We start from the raw sequence: 15730 nt of genomic DNA, 5'->3' as shown, positions 1-15730 counted from the left end.
CCTCCCCCCCTCTCTCTCTCTCTCTCTCTCTCTCTTGCCCCCCCCCCCTCTCTCTCTTTCTCTCTCTCTCTCACCCCCCCCCTCTCTCTCTCTCTTGCTCCCTCTCCCTCCTTCCCTCTCTCGCCCTCCCCTTCTCTCTCTCTCTCCTCCCTCCCTCTCTCTCCCTCTCCCTCTCACCTCCCCCCCTCTCTCTCTCTCTCTCTCGCTCACTCCCTCCCCCTCACTCCCCGCATGGTTATGGGCACAGGCTATATTGTGATGTGGTGTTATAGGGCTCTCGTTCCCACACCGCCTCTATTCCATTTTTTCTTCCCCCCTCGGCCCCCCAAAACGCTCTCTCTTTCTCTCCTAGTTTGGACCTGTATATTGTATATTGTTTCCTTTATGGGTTTCAAACGTGGTGTAGTGCTAGATTTATTGTTTATTGCTGTTTACTGTAGGATTCAAAGGGAGTTGGTTGTATTTGGGGCTTGTTTGGTGTGTGTGGTCGTTCGAAATTCGGTTTTATTGTTATTTTTAGGGTATTTCTGGTGCTGATAGTGGTATTGGCTGGCGGCGGTGGGCTCGTTGCCTGCCACCGCGCATTGGCGGGGATGCGCTATGCGTGCGCTCGTCAAGAGCTCGCTGCCACACTACGCGCATTGGGTTATATTGTGTGTGGGTATTTGGGTGACGGTGGTTACGGTGGTTGATTGGTGTCGGAGGTGGTGTGTGTGAGCAGCAGTGGTTGAGGGTGATATGAACTTTGGATATCCTTGAGTGGGGAGCCCGGGGTGTCGCGCTCCAGGTCTTGCAAGCTGGAGGGGGACACCGTGGGCTACAAGTTAGGTTGACCAGTGATGATGTCATTGGTCTGCAGGGATTTCGATGTGGGGGTGGTGTCGGCACCTGTGAGTTATTGAACAGGTTGTATGGCGCTGTTCTAAATGCACGGGGGCTTCAGTGACATAAGGCACTGGAAATTGATTTCTATTCTTGTGAGAAGCGCGTTTTAACACCTAAGTGGTTAGGTGTTACGGGGGTATGTAGTAATGGTGTGCAAAATTGTGTGCGAAATGTGTATGTTACTGATATGTAAGATGTAATATGAGCGGAATACATTTTTAGGCTTTCACGGACAGAAATAAATATAGTTACACATAGAAGCGAAGATAAGGATTAAATATACACATAGTCATTTGCAAAGAACAATGAGAGTTAAAGTGCTTTTAGTCACCTATATTATTAGAGTAAAAGTGAGTTTATTCACCTAAATTACCATGTCCAGCACAGATGTTTAGAAATGATAGGCTGTAAATAACAAATTTCTGATTGACCAACAGAAGGAAAAGGCTGATGCAATATTAAGTTCCCCAGAGTTGTGTGAAGAAGGATCATGACAACGGGATTGAGAGATCTAGTTTTCCAATGGAGACAACTGAAAAACGATTAAGGCTATGTCATTGATAATTCAAAACGAAAATTGCACAAATGCTCTCAAGTGATTTTAGTATAGGAGATGCCCGACATTCCATGCTTAAAGATAAATGATGGATTGTGAACGGGAAATGTCACTGATAATTAAGTGTATGCTTTTTCTTCTCTCTTCACAGCTGCTCCAGGATGGACGGCCAGTGCTGACAAATTTCTAACTCCAGACAGGGAAATCAAAGGGACTGTTGAAAGTCGGGGGTATAGTATCACACAGCGAGTTATCAATTCCTGTTTGCACCAATATACCAGTGTGAGTGAAATTAACTCAAGTTTGGTAAAAATAGTTTGAATACAGAGAAACTTGCTTTCTAAACGGTGGAATTTGAGTGTATGAGAGGTACGTGTGAATGAGTAATATAGAGCGGATTCACTAACTTTGATAGGAGCTATTGGGAGCAAAAATAGGGTAACCAAAACTGGACATATAGTCTAGGCCAGTTAAGCCATAGTGTAATAAATAGAAGCAATATAAAAATGGCCAACAGTCCGGCCAGTAGTGGGATAATGCCGATAACCTCTGCAGACATTACATTGACCGAATTGAACAGTGATGTTAACCTGATTGACTTGAATGTGATCGACTCCCCTCCGGAGTCCAGTGTGACGGAGGGACTGGAAATAATGTCTTTAACTCCGCCACAGGGAGTCGTTGCAGCAAGCGACCCAGAGACAACTGGATTACCCGAGCCGATCCACGCTGAAGTGTCCGTTGCGGGAGACTGCCAGTTAACCAAGGGGCAACGAAAGCAACTGAGGAGAGCGATGTTGTTACAGCAGTCCCAGGGAGTTGATGCTGGCCGTGCGGCGAGAATAGAGACCGACAACAGGTATGGGATAGTACATGAACAGTTTCTACAGCCCACCTGTGTCCCGTGCCCAGATTTCCTCCACCCCCCCTATCAGTACAAAAGAGGGAGTGCAAAGAGATCCAGAGCACGGTCACTTGTGTGTTGGTCCTGCGGGAAGCTCGGACACATTTCTCGGGAATGTGAGTGGAGCTATCTATCCACGACAGGAGGCCCTCGAGTGGAGAACAGAGGAAGTGGGCGTGGGAAAAACCAAGGTCGGTATCAAGTACGGGGCCCACAGTCAGCAAGCTCCCCCTCAAGTTCAAGTTTCAAGTTTCAAGTTTCTTTAATAGTTGTCATACAGAAGTACAGAATACTTTTGTACAAAATGCTTCTTACTGTTGCGCTCCAGAGACTGTGCATGTCTAAGACCCCCTCAGCACCAGAGCCAAGATGAGAGGCGGGATCCAGTGATGGGAAGTCAGACCGCCAGCGCTGAGTTGGGGGAAGAGGCGTTGTCCTATAGACAAAAGAGGGCGTTTGTAACAGCATTCTTTCAACACGAGGCAGTTCATCGCGATCTGATGAAGACACAGCTGGAGATCGGTCAAGCCGCACACGAGACGCGGAGATTGGAGCAAGAATGGGCGAAAAAGTATGTACTGATAGATAATACAGCGATTGGGGTCTTGCTTCGGGCGTCGGAATTAGCAGCACACGAGACTCAGAGATTGGAACAAGAACTGGCAAGAAAGACTGCGCTACTAGAAGCGACAGCTATTGAGATCATGTTTCGGGCGTCGGTGTTAGGCAACCGGGACCGAGCAATGCCGTGTGCTTCGTCGTCTGGACAGGTAGCGGGCCCCTCTCAACAACAGGCTCAAGGAACTGTGACTGAACCAAATAGGTACGTGGCTTTCTCCTCAGAACAGGCTCAAGGGGACCGTGACGGTGATGACATACAGCAAGGACATGCTCTGGGCCTGATGTCCCCAGGGCCATCCGATCACAGGCGGGCGACCCACCGGGTCCCACAACCCAGGGGACGCAGACAGGTTTGCTGGCTCTGTGGACTGGAAGGTCATTTTCAAAGGTCATGTCTGCAGAGGCCACCGGCAGAATAAAAATATATGCAACTGATTAGGGTAAGGATGGAATAGATTGAATAAAAATATGCTCCTGGTTAGATTAGAATAAAAATAGAATAAAAAATAAATAGAGGGGTTAGGTGATTAGATTATGAATGGAAGTTACTAAAAATGACTGTGTGAGTAACTGACAAATGCATGAACTAATCAGACTAACAAGAAAATCAAAGTATGTTAAACAGTTAATATTAGGTATCCATGCTTGGTCAAATATTCAGATTGGTCAAAGGGTGGACTGCATGATTAAGAAATTAAAAAGACCCATAGTTGTTTCTAGTTTTTTATGGTATTGATAGACGGATATTAACAGTTATGAGTAATAGGAATAGGTGTTTACTTTTATTTTTTGTAGAAATTCTCTTTTCTAGTGTATTACGATCAATTCCTGACTTAGGCCGGGAGCGTTCATTTTGTTTATTCATTTGATTTTCCCTTTTTTGTTTCTTAGTTAATACGGGGGTGCATAAGCCTAAAATTAGTTGAAAAGAAAAAAGAAAAGCTCACAAGTTTAGTTTATTTTTTCATTTATTGGTTTAGGCATGGTTTTTCTTTGTATGTTTTGTTTTCTGTTTCTTTTCTTTCTATATATTTTTTTTTCTTAGGGTACCTGGCAAGCTGGGAGTGATCTCGACACATCAGGACGGGGTAGTATATGTCTATAAAATGGACTGGGAACAAAGTGAATGGATATGAGCTGGTTCATGGATTTTTGTTCTCTGCCCATTGAATACCCGGTTCTGGGAGCTGGGGGTGTGTCGTGATTGGTGAAAGTGTTGGGAAGCATGATTCTCTGTACTTTGATAAGCTCAATAGGTTTGGTCGCTATTGGCCAAATTAGTCTTTGTGTAGGGTGTGAACATGTGAAATTGATGATTGGCTTGTGGGGGACTCCGTTGGCTTGGTGAAGGCTGGCGGAGAGTGTGGAAGATGTGTGTTTAAGGCGGACTGTGATTTGTTGCCATACACCTAGGACTACTGGGAGAGTGGATGTGTCAGTGCTGACTGTCCGGGCCGGGGTGCAGCTGTCCAGGGACGAAGGTAACGATGTTTGAATGTCATTCCGCATCGAAGGGTGGTGGGGTTATACTGTTTTGACAGCATAATATAAAGAGAGCCATGTGGATTTTTCTGAATTTTGAATATTAAACGATCAAGAAGCCATAAAATATATAGAAATATGATTTGGAATAGAAAGTTGTCAAAACTCAGACCAGTAAAGAGAGTCTGAGGGAGGAAAAGTATGGATTCTCAATCAATTGTTGTGGTAGAAGTGACCTGCACTGTCCCGAAGCAAAATCTATATTCACTACAGGATACAAATGGGCGATTGGGGAACCGAAATGCATCCGAGTGTGGTACGAAGCAGACCCAAGGATTCCATCGGTACTGGGGAACCAGACACTGGCTAGTGTCTACCCAGAGGTCCATGGGTAATCCCAACACTGCAGGGCACCTAGAGAAGAACCAGGAGAAGCCTACCTCTCAGGCCTGGAGAGTTCCGGCCAACGCAGTGACCGGGTCTTGAGGCTTCAGAGGGAAACGACAGGCAACCAACGAGGAGACAGGCGGCTAGGCCTCAGCAACAACTCCGGCTGTCAACAGACGGGCTGCAAGGCCTTAACCATTGACCAGGGGGTCAACAAGCGAAAGGGTGGAGCTGCTATCGCCCCTATCAACGACCAGGCGGAGGGGGAGAGAAGCAAACCTCTTCCACTAATCGGAGGGTCAACGGGGGTTGAGCAGCCAGCGACGACCTCCTCACAGCTGTGACAGCAACAGAGAAATACAGCAGGGGGTCCTACCCCTATAGAGGTCAACACGAGACAGGATTCTCGACAGAAGACGGGGTGTGATAGAAAGGCAATTTGCTTTCTAATTCCACCTCCCAGAGTGGGTGGTAGCATTCAGCAGTCGTGAACTGCACCAGCTCTGAGAAATAAGGAGGAGGCCAGGTAGATTTAGAAAACATTGACCCCCCTCCTCATTGTTCTAAGTCAGACTTTGACAAATCACAGTCGAAACCAATGGGAATTGATCTTGGTACGAAACAGCTTGTTAAAGACTGTACACGGGGCACAAATAACCAAAATGGACTGCTAATAAAGGTGTTATATTGTATAAGTATACATAAGAAGGAGATTTACAAAAAAGAATGTACGGTTGAATTTTAGGATCTGAGTGTGGCAAACCATATGTATTTTATCCAAGTATGAGTTAAAATGTTTTAATTAATATCCAGATAGTAGTGAGTATGAAGTTAGGATCTATGTTTGACATAATTAAGGATAGATAAACTATCCGAGTGTGGAAACTGTGGTAGATTTTGGACATAGATCATCATAACGGGAGTTCAAATCAAACCAATGTGTAATAGTCTTATAGAAACAGTCAAAGTGGAACAATTGGGTAATCAAATATAGTTCATAGAGTGTGTGTGTTTACCGAGACCTTGTGCTAGGTCATTTGCATATAGTGGCAGTTGAAGTAACAATATAGAGGTTGTTAAACGGGTTCGGTGGCTAATCAGGAAGGTAACCTACTTCCCCTTAGGGGGTTGTAAGAACAAAGGACAGGAAGCCATAGGTTAACACATGTGTCTCCTAGTAGGAGACACATATGGGGCCACCTGGTCTGCTAAAAACTAAGTACATCTTCAAAGGTCTGGTAACCCATTTAGATTAGTTTGATATGAAATATAATTAGGCCTGTTTACATTGGGATAATAATTCTGAAGTCATATTAAACTGTGTAAAATCATATGATTAATGAAACAGTATAAAAGCATATTATTAAATGAACACTAGTGTATAAACTTAAGTCCCCTACAGAATAAGATTAGTTTTCACTTAAAGTGAAAATAGGCTTAATGATAAGAAATGTGTTTAAATATGATATCTCTGGGTTCATGTAATTAATGGTAATTCAACTATAGATATTAGGAAATGAATAAATGCAATGTAATAAGTAGGTTGTTAGATGGTGGTGGCTCCTTGACTTAAACAAATGAAAGTATATGGTTGTCTGAGTAAGGACAGCTCCGGTTTGCATTCAAACGTAGAGAGGCTGTGATTGGACAACCACAGCTGATGATGTCATCACACAGGGACGCTAGGCCTTGGTTATAAGATCTGGGTGTGGGGACGAGAGAGAGACTCTGAACCCAACTGACCAGGAGGAACCACACCTACCATCTACACAGAGGAGCGGCAGCAGGACAACAAAGAACAAAGGAACTTTTTGGAGGGAAAAACAGAATCCTCTTTGTTATCAGCAGAGAACAAAGACACATCAACAACTATCATTCTTTAATCTACTTTGATTAGTCTAATATTGAGGGCAAGCGGCATAGGGCTTTCGGTACCTCAATATTATAGCATTCTTTACTTTTAATTGAAACAGATCATTTTTTGTATAACTTTGTGGGTTTAATAAACCACTCCGTTTGAAATAACCCTCTTGCTTCCTGATTTTACCTGCCTGCACCGCTGAGAAGTTCATAAGTATTTCCCAGAGCCTTAGAGTTATTGAAACACAACGCAGAGCAGATCAGCGCCAGGTTCTGGTACAGAGCAGAACCGTTTTAGCTTGGCCTAATGCATGTACAGAGAAGAAAAGGGTATGTATCTGCTTGTCCAACTCTAGATAGATGGCAAATAAGCTAATTTCCCAAAAAGTTGGCGTGTTCCTTTAAGCCTCCAAAGAGACCTTTGCTGGAGTGGTCACAGCTAAAAATGTCAATGCATACTGTACACTTTTAATTACTACACTCTCCTGGAACAGGGCAGGCCAGTTGAACTCAGACCAGGGGCCTCTCCTCCATAATCTGCATTCGCCTGTAGGATAATGTTTTTTCCATTTTCACTTCAATGACGACTTCATTGTCATGCTTTTTCCTATAAGATCACTCATGTTTGGAAAAAGACCCATCATTCCCATGATTACTTACCATCATAGTAGGAGGCTGCAAAAGCTGTTTACTGTGTTCTTTGGACTGCCTGAAAAGGAGAAGAGAACATTGAACAAATTAGAAGAGCTTCTTGTTCCAGCATTGAGTGTTTAGTCTATACCGAGAGCGCTAGCTCAATTCAACATTAGTTTACCCTAATATACAGACAAGAGAGCTAAAAGTACTATTAATATGCTTATCATTTAACAGCAAGCGCAAAGTCAGTCAATTGTAAGCTTTGTCAACGCATACTGTTCACTTTTACTTACTACACTCTCCTGGAACAGGGCAGGCCAGTTGAACTCTCAGACCAGGCCTCTCCTCCACAATCTGCATTCGCCTGTAGGATAATGTTTTTTCCATTTTCACTTCAATGACGACTTCATTGTAAGTGCTGCTGCATAACTATTCTATATTTTATAATTCATTGATTAATGATTTATTTCTTATTTTCAAGCATAAAGTAATAATTAGATAAATAATGTGATACATAAATAATTTGTTGTAAAAAGCTAAATTCATTGGTCAAAAGTTAAAACGTGATAGGCACAAGGTCACGAGTGTCACATTTAACCGGAAATGTCTACCTCATGTTGTGCAAAGTGTTCAATAGACAGAGAGAGCAGGTGCGCTCTGATGGACAGTCGAGCAAGACTATACGCTACTCGACCGGTTTAGTTTGATATCTATGGACATCTGGCGCTTGTAGCAGACGGTCAAAACAAAAGTATTCCATAGGACAAGAATTCAAGAAACTCTTTTCCTGACAAGCGGCCAACGAGGTATTATATTTCTTTGAGTAAATGCATTTGATGCGCCGTTGTATTATTGTAACCGTTGCAATTGTATTGTAACTATTGCCTTTGTACTGTGTCTGTGTTCATCCAATAAATATAGTGTTTTCACGGCGTGAGAGGGACGAGGATGGTGATGAGCCCAAGACAATAAATGCCTGTTTCAAAAAGAACCGACCTGTGTCCGTGTATCGTTGGGGAGAGAGCTACATTCATTGTCATGCTTTTTCCTATAAGATCATTCATGTTTGGAAAAAGACACATTCTTGATTACTTACCATCATAGTAGGAGGCTGCAAAAGCTGTTTACTGTGTTCTTTGGACTGCCTGAAAAGGAGAGAACATTGAACAAATTAGAAGAGCTTCTTGTCCAGAATTGAGTGTTTAATCCAGGGGTCAGCAACCTTTACTATCAAAAGAACCACTTTTCCCCCCTCCCCATGCTCAGGAAGCCGCACAACCTATTTACCCTTAAAATGAAGATAACACTGTGTCTAACATTTTATATATCCCCAAGCATACCCCACATTTAGCATAAAATGTCTGACAATTGCCCAAAGTCATTTGCGATTTATTATACTTTATACTTATAGGCTATATAGCACACAGTTTGTTGCATAATTTTGACTTTTTATTGCTGTTATAACAAAGGAAAACCTCAAACTCTTATGAAGAGGAGAAAAAATACTGGCTGTGTAGACCTATTTTTTAATAAAACACAGAGGAGGAGACAAAACACTGGTGTCTATAGACCGACTTTGAAATAAAACCCTGAACTATTCAGGTATATTTGAGTCCTTCCCTTATTTGTGGAACATTTATAAAATAAAAAGTAGTCCACTTTGAAAAAAGACTACCATGTGTAGACCTACTTTGAAATAAAACACAGAAAAGGAGAAAAAACACTGGCATCTCACAGTGTTTAGAGGGTCTATCACAGTGTTTAGAGGGTCTATCACAGTGTTTAGAGGGTCTATCAGTGTTTAGACTAGAGGGTCTGTCACAGTGTTTAGAGGGTCTGTCACAGTGTTTAGAGGGTATATCACAGTGTTTAGAGGGTCTATCACAGTGTTTGTCGGGTATATCACAGTGTTTAGAGGGTCTATCAGTGTTTAGAGGGTCTATCAGTGTTTAGAGGGTCTATCACAGTGTTTAGAGGGTCTATCACAGTGTTTGTCGGGTCTATCAGAGTGTTTAGAGGGTCTATCAGTGTTTAGAGGGTCTGTCACAGTGTTTAGAGGGTCTATCATAGTGTTTAGAGGGTATATCACAGTGTATAGAGGGTCTATCACAGTGTTTGTCGGGTCTATCACAGTGTTTAGAGGGTCTATCAGTGTTTAGAGGGTCTATCACAGTGTTTAGAGGGTCTATCAGTGTTTAGAGAGTCTGTCACGGTGTTTAGAGGGTCTGGCACAGTGTTTAGAGGGTCTATCACAGTGTTTAGAGGGTATATCACAGTGTTTGTCGGGTCTATCAGTGTTTAGAGGGTCTATCAGTGTTTAGAGTGTCTATCTCAGTGTTTAGAGGGTCTGTCACAATGTTTAGAGGGCCCTCTAAACACTGTGATAGACCCTCTAAACACTGTGATAGACCCTACAAACACTGTGATAGACCCTCTAAACACTGTGATAGATCCTCTAAACACTGTGATAGACCCTCTAAACACTGATAGACCCGACAAACACTGTGATAGACCCGACAAACACTGATATCACAGTGTTTAGAGGGTCTATCAGTGTTTAGAGGGTCTGTCAGTGTTTAAAGGGTCTATCACAGTGTTTAGAGGGTCTATCACAGTGTTTGTAGGGTTTGTAATCACTCGTTTAGCATTTCAAATATTCTAATATTTAAATAAATAAAACTTACAGCAGTTTCTCCGTAGGCTCCTTGAAGTACACCTTAAGGAGTTTTCTCTGAAGCCTCTGGATCATATCTGGCCAGAACTTCCCTGATCTCCGGGTTGTCCAGTTTCTGGCAGAACTGCAGGATGGTCCGTCCTCTTTGACCCAGGGCATCTTGGATCTTTTGAAGGTCATCGGTATCTGTCAGGAGGCCAAAGTGGGAGAAAAGCCCCGTCTGAGCGAAGAGAAAAGGCCATTCCTCTTTGAGCTCCACCATCGTTAGTGCAGGCATTTTGTTCAAGAACCGCCGCAGGATGATGTAGGTCCTCTCCATCAGAAGTTCTGCTCTCTGCCCCACCCATCCCTTCCTCTGTGTACAGACATACAAATACATGTAATGAGTACCCAAGTAACAACAATTAAATTTGATGTCGCCACCTCTGGGAAATTGAGTGTCAAACCTTTAATTTCATGCTCTCTCATCATTACTCATTCTGAATATTAAGGTGGCCTTTTTGCTTAATGTGGGATGTTTATTCATGTGTCAATTCACCAAAAGTAAAGTAGATTGCATGCCTGAGTAGATGTTCCGCAGATCCCTTTTCAAAGCCCCCAAGGCTTCCTCTGTCTCCCCGTCCGGTATGTCTGCTGGGCCCCACCTCACACACCTAGGGATAGGTTGGAATCATAGGTTAACTCAATACTATTGGGGGAAATTATATTTTACAAAATCTATACATAATTTAAACATTCAATCCAAATAACCTAAATTAGTCTAGCATGGCAGTGCCCCTGTAACCCCTAATTGCTCCCAATGGAGTGTGAATGGAGAGGACACTGGCGCTGTTTTGCCACCCCTACACATACCCGTATTGGTTGACAGGAACTCTCGTCAGTCTGGACTCTCCTGCCACTCCAGTGTGTCGTCTTCCCTCTCTGCGGCGTCTAGCCTTCTTTAAATACAAGGAGACTAACACTAAACAGCAAAAAAATTATGATGCTGTTAAATGATAAGTTCACAATTTGACTGTAGACCCCTCTACCATGAACCTGAAACACAGAACCAATAATTTCAATCATCACTGCAGTGTTGAGCTTACTTCTGTTCATCACCTATGGGACATAAGATATCTCCCTGTGCAAGCTGTGTAAGGATGATGAACCTTCAACCTATTAAAGAAAATAAAAAAAAATTTAGAATCATTGAAGCAAATGTGACCACTGTGTTTCTGTCCTGTGTGAATAACAGACACAGGAGTCGAGATGGATGCAGCACTTCTCTTTTACTGAGCTGTGAATGGGACACACAACCAGCATTTTACCTGTTTACCTGTTCCACCCGAGTGTTGCATAAAATTTGCGTTTTTAATATCAAACGTATTCAAGTATTAACATCACCAACATGTCACAAAAGTATGTAGAATGTATATTATCATCAATACGTTAGTTTAGCAATAGGTTAAAAGTGCCATTAGATAGATTTAACTTTTCGATTTGCTGAAGTATATTCTGAGAGGGCGACCATTTTGAAAATGTTGAACCGTGGGAATTTTTCTCAACTACGCTTCCTGGAAGATTATAATGGGATTCAAGGTTCAGAGTTCTGTATAAATTATTTCAATAACTGTTATTATTCGGGATAATAAGCCACAAAAGGTAACGTTTTTGACAGATTTTTAAACGTAGTTAGTTTCTCTTCCCTATTGTTAACATGTAGGAACAATTAGATCTGAAATTAGTTTAAAAACGGTTGCACTGTGGGGAAAATTAAAAAGTACAGTAGATTACAGTAGATTTCATTATCTGTTCTTATGCATGCCTGGTGATACTAAATCCAAATTGAACTCGGGCATTTGAAAGATAATATATGTATATATATATAAATGTGCGAATTGGCTAGAATAAGGTAATTTATAAGCATCATATTCTATAATAATATTTCAAATTGCATTGGTCCGGATGGGAGAATTCAGTACTGTATATACAGAACCTTCAGTTTGATCATCTTCCCTTTATTAATTTCCTTAGATCTTTTGTACACATGATCTCAAGAGGGTACTGAATGAGCTCAGTGGCAGTTTTTTAAGTTTAGTCATTATTATCATGGTTTTATTCACTGTCAAAGATGAAAAGAAAAATCATAATTCATATTTTCCTTTGTTTCATCACAATTTAAGCAAGCCTAGTAATAGACACAATATTTATGACACTGAGAATACATTCATTGAGGTCCATAGACGTTCCTAGATACCAAGAATATGCAAATAGCCCTTGTAGAAGTGGAGCAATATTCCATTTACCTAGGTATACATTTTATGCAGATTTTCACCTGGGGTGGAACAGGTTGGATCGCCTGCACCTTTATTGGACACACACGTGTATGTGCAAGCTTTGCACACGGTGCACTCCGCCTCCCATTTGTTCCGATGGGTCGGTACATTTGGAATTTCTTCTGCAGTTCATCTGTAAAAGTACATTCTTTGGCATTGTGAATGTGAGCTGCGGTGCGCTCTGTCCCCTCTTCCGCTGTTTGTGTGAGACTGAGAGCGTAGTTGTAGAGCCGCCCACAAAGCTTCTCAGGGATTACGTCACACACGCAACAGAGTACCGTAGTATTCTGTGCAATGCGCCAGTCAATTTAAGTATATGCAAATGGTCCGTGAAAGCCGGACATTTTCATGAATTTATAAACCCCCCCCGGACGGCCCGGACAGGGCGTGAAAAGAGGACATGTCCGGGCAAAAGAGGACGTTTGGTCACCCTAACTTAATGCAATACAGTTTGCTAGCACACACACGTGGTTCACCTAGCTTGATTGAACAGTTTGATGGTCATAACATGAAGGCTAGCTTAACCTATTGGTAAACAAACATATTGTTGAAAATATACACTATGACTGCTGTTTTGACAGGATTAGGGTATTTACTCTTGGCTACACTTGAAAACTGTATTCATACAGTCTGTAGACATGGATTTATGACGTGATGTCATATGCAGTCCGCCGACGGACCGCTCTGGCTAAAGAGGTTAAGTAATAAATGAATTGTTGTGTTGTGTTTTAAAATCCCAATCATGTTGCGAGTCCACCAGACCTATGAACATTGGGTGCGTAACAAAACCACAAACACAACACAAGGGTTAAATGAGGGGCGGCTAAGTGGCGCAGTGGACAAGGCGCTCGCCACTAATGCAGGAGACGCTGGGATCGAGCCCAGCTCTCCGCATTGCTACCAGCTTGGCTGGTCGTTCATACTAATACAATTGGCAGTATTAGGGGGTGGGAAGGTGGTGGGTGGGGATCGGACGTTGTGGACAGCGACTCCTACAGGTCGGTTGGTGTGCCTGCGCAGCAGAATCAGGAAGCGACGGGGGCGGCGTGTCCCTCCCACGCAGACCCCCGCCGCTGAGAGATCGCGCTGTGCAGGTGAAAATATGTGACGGCTGCTTCCTCGAGTACCAGAGGGGACACGTGATGTAAGGCTTCATCCACATTGCAGCCGGCTTGTGGGAGGCATGGCCTAACAGCGTTCGAGACAGGGGAGGGTAGAATTGGACGATACGAAATTGTGATGGGAGAAAAATAGAAAATGGGAGAAAAAAGTAGATACAAAAAAACAAGGGTTAAATGAGGCTGACTTGGGAAAATCAAGAGACCTATATGATTTGCTTTTGTCAAGACTTTACATTGTTATGTTATTATGTCATTATTCCTTGAGTTTTCCGGAGTTGAGGCTTTTAATATCAGTGTACACATTCTGAGACATTCATTGGACCAGGTATTCGTTTTCCTCTGATGGTCTGCCATCACCAAACTTCACTTACTGCTGAATTCCTTTGTGTTTTTATGTTAAGCTCAACTACCTGTCAATCACCTGACACCCACAAAAATGAACGTCTCCACCAGGAAATAATCTCTCAAAAACATGTCATCTTGCAAATGTCACATCCACGTCTTCTTATATGGAGCATTTTGTCAGCTGGGGGAGATGGCAGTTAATTTCAAGCTGCATGTTTGATACCATAGAGTCTGTATTTTAAACAAGTCAACGAGCTACGACTCTAAACGTAAAGCTGTACCTGTATAGTACTAGTTATCTGTATAGTACTAGTTACCTGTCGCGAATGAGCTACGACTCTAAACATAAAGCTGTAGGTCTGTATGGTACTAGTTATCTGTATAGTACTAGTTACCTGTCGTGAATGAGTTACAACTCTAAACATAAAGCTGTACCTGTATGGTACTAGTTATCTGTATAGTAATAGTTACCTGTTGTGAATGAGCTACGACTCTAAACATGAAGCTGGTCTTTTTCTGCAGGTGTCGTTGTTTTGATAAAGCATGTTTCCTCGAAAATAGTGAAAACCCTGTGTGCAATTCTGTCTGTATAGTATATAAGATCCATATTAGTGCTATTTTCTAGCTTTTGGCCAGTATTTATACTACAGCTTTGGTATCCCTGTATGGTCCCTGCTATATATATATGTATGGTACTAGTTACCTATATGGTGCTAGTTACCTGTGTAGTGATATTTACCTGTATGGTGCTAGTTATATGTATGGTGCTATTTACCTGTATTGTACTAGTTACCTGTATGATACTAGTTATCTGTATGATACTAGTTACCTGTATGGTGCTAGTTATATGCATGGTGCTAGTTATATACATGGTACTAGCCTGTATGGTGCTAGTTACCTGTGTGGTGTTATTTACCTGTATGGTACTAGTTACCTGTATGGTGCTAGTTACCTGTATGGTTCTAGTTACCTGTGTGGTACTAGTTACCTGTATGGTGCTAGTTACCTGTATGGTGCTAGTTATATGCATGGTGCTAGTTATATACATGGTACTAGCCTGTATGGTGCTAGTTACCTGTGTGGTGTTATTTACCTGTATGGTACTAGTTACCTGTATGGTGCTAGTTACTTTTATGGTGTTATTTACCTGTATGGTACTAGTTACCTGTATGGTGCTAGTTACCTGTATGGTACTAGTTATATGCATTGTGCTATTTACCTGTATGGTCCTAGTTACCTGTATGGTGCTAGTTACCTGTATGGTGATAGTTACCTGTATGGTGATATTTACCTGTATGGTACTAGTTACCTGTATGGTGCTAGTTACCTGTATGGTACTAGTTACCTGTATGGTGCTAGTTACCTGTATGGTACTAGTTACCTCTAGGTCTCCCTTGTAAAAGAGATCCTGGATCTCAATTGGGACAAACCTGGTTAAATAAAGGCAAAATAAAAATATATATACAAATAATATGAGCACATTGTTGGCAAATAGTGAATCCAGTAATCAATACATTAAATCTACATCAAGAGTCCCTGGCTTCTCTCACTGGGTTTCTATTCAACTTCACCTGAAAGGTTTCATTCTTGTGCATCTTCTCCCATGACAAGCGTGGCCTTTTCCCCTCTCCCTATGCCTCTCGCTCAGAATAACACAGACTCATAGAGCAGGTCAACTCCAGAACACTAGAGATTTCTCAATGACCTTTATAAATGCAATGGGGACAAGACTCAGCCCTGCCTGGAAGTGTAAATGCAAACAATGTGAGCTCTCGCAATTGTAAAGGCTAAATCTGGCGCTCGCCAGCAGGGTAGGGAATTAGGCTTTTTTCTTCTCCAGCATTTATAGGATAACTTCATGAAAACCTGTGTTTAGACTTTTAAGCCCGATCGGCCCGGTACGATACAAGATTTACGATACATTGGATCTTTCCAATGTATCTA

Source organism: Notolepis coatsorum (assembly GCF_963971535.1).
Source record: "Notolepis coatsorum genome assembly, chromosome: 1".
Lineage (NCBI taxonomy): Eukaryota > Metazoa > Chordata > Actinopteri > Aulopiformes > Paralepididae > Notolepis > Notolepis coatsorum.
This window is presented reverse-complemented; position numbering follows the sequence as displayed.